The sequence below is a fragment of the Belonocnema kinseyi genome, chromosome 8 (genome assembly GCF_010883055.1).
Source record: "Belonocnema kinseyi isolate 2016_QV_RU_SX_M_011 chromosome 8, B_treatae_v1, whole genome shotgun sequence".
NCBI lineage: Eukaryota > Metazoa > Arthropoda > Insecta > Hymenoptera > Cynipidae > Belonocnema > Belonocnema kinseyi.
In genome coordinates this window covers 85,798,588-85,800,874 of record NC_046664.1, presented here as the reverse complement: position 1 = coordinate 85,800,874, position 2,287 = coordinate 85,798,588, and positions in this window count along the sequence as shown.

The following is a 2,287-nucleotide window of genomic DNA, read 5'->3' as shown; positions in this document are numbered from 1 at the left end:
AAAGGATTGTATTTTTTAAGTTTATTTTAAGGTGGTCCAGAAAATATAAATTTACAACTGTCTGTCAAAAAACGAGTGCTCAGCGCGAGTGTCACGATAATACTGTGTACCTCAAAGCCTACAGAACTTTGAGAAACTTAATCTTTAACTATACTTATTGAAGCAAAAAATTCAGAATATGAACACGCATATAAATACTGCGATTTGAAGAGATGTTTTTGATAACGTTTCATTCAAGCATTCTAAATGCAAAGAATAAATATCTGAGCGCGAATCGCAGGAATCAAAAGACGCGCGCCCCAGGCGCGCTCAAACTTGCGAGCCACGAGCACAGCGCACGGTGAGAATGTGCCCGCGACAATAAATAGTTCAATTAAGAGATAAATGTTTTTGAAACTTTCCAATAATTCCTGACCTTTTAGTTTAAATTGATAAATGTAAGGCAAAATATTTATATATTCTGATCAACCACTCGAGTAAAATTCAAAAATAAATTTTTTCAATTTTGAAATTATGGGTTTCTCAATTTAAAAAATCGGGATATAATTTACACACATAGTAATGTACATAAATTTCTATAAAATATTATATAAAAAATTGAATAAAAAATAATTTTATTATATAATTTTATCGTTTTATTATAATTCATTTAATTCATAATTAATTACACAAACATAGAAATTTACGAATTATTGTTTACTTAAATTAATAATCGTGAGGGAGGCGGTATTCCTATAACATTTAACTCTACATCTAAAAACTCCAAATCGCTAATTATAAATGCGAGAACGCTGTACGATCATATTTATTTAAAAAATTAATTATTTTAAATTTCAACTAAATATGTTTATCAATTAAAACTTTTAATGTCTTGAAATTAATAGTTTCATTTAGTAGAATTTCTACCTCTTTTTTTTAAACAACAGAATAATATTGTAATATTGTTGTGATTCCTAAGAACATTGAAAATGATTTTTTATTTTGACAAATAATTTTTAAGTGAGTATTTGAAAACATTTTAAAAATTAAAAAAAAAAGAATCCGGAAGATTTTAAGGAAATTTTTTTATTTTTCAGTTTTTTTAATTTTAGGAAAAAATCTAATTAACAATATATATCAATTTTCAACCAAAAAGTTTACTTTTTAACTAATTAAATTAATTTTCTATCAAATAATTGGTGTTTTAACTAATACAATGTACAGGATAAAGTTTCAACCAAAAATTGAATAGTTCAATTTCCAGATAAAAACGATTCATTTTTAATCAATCCTAAAATAGTTACATTTTCAGATAAAAAAATTTTTTAATCGATAAAATAAATTTTCAATAAAGTTGTTAAATTCTCAACCAATAACATGAATTTTCGACCAAGAAAATTAATGATATACAAAAAAAAGACAAATTTCAAACAAAATACATGCATTTTTAACGAAATTATTTAATTTTAAAGTCAAAAAGAGTATCATCTACAAAAAAGCTGAATTTTTAATCCAAAAATATGATTTTTCAACCAAAATGTGATACTGAATTTGAATTTGAAAATTGAACTATTCAATTTTTGGTTGAAACTTTATCCTGTACATTGTATTAGTTAAAACACCAATTATTTAATAGAAAATTAATTCAATTAGTTAAAAAGTAAACTTTTTGGTTGAAAATTGATATATATCGTTAATTAGATTTTTTCCTAAAATTAAAAAAACTGCAAAATAAAAAAATTTCCTTAAAAGTCTAAATCGTGTTTCAAACTATTTGAAATAATTTCAAGTTTTAAATTAATTCTGAATCTTTTTTTAAAGTAAAATTGTAGCGTTTAAACTTTATATTCAGTTCATTACAAATTTAACAATTCAAGGCTTTCTATTTCGAACCATGCTGTTCAAATTTATAGTTTTTAACAGTTGTTTGTAATGGATTGTTTTAAATGAACGGTCAAATATTGCTGATAAATAACGAAATTTTCTTTTTTTAATTAAAAAATTTCAAATTGAATGGGTTAAAAATAAAAATTTTTAGACTGAAATAATATTTCAAGTCATAATCGAAAACAAATAAATTAATTTTCTAACAAATAATTGGTGTTTTAACTAATACAATTTACAGGATACAGTTTAACCAAAAATGGAATAGTTCAATTTCCAGATAAAAGCTGTGATAAAAAAATGAATTTAACAAGGAAAAAAAGAATTTTCAACAAAATTGTTAAATTTTCAAGGGAAAAGGTGAATTTTTGACCAAGAAGATTAATGTTCTATAAAAAAAAACGATTTTCAAACTTACCCAATA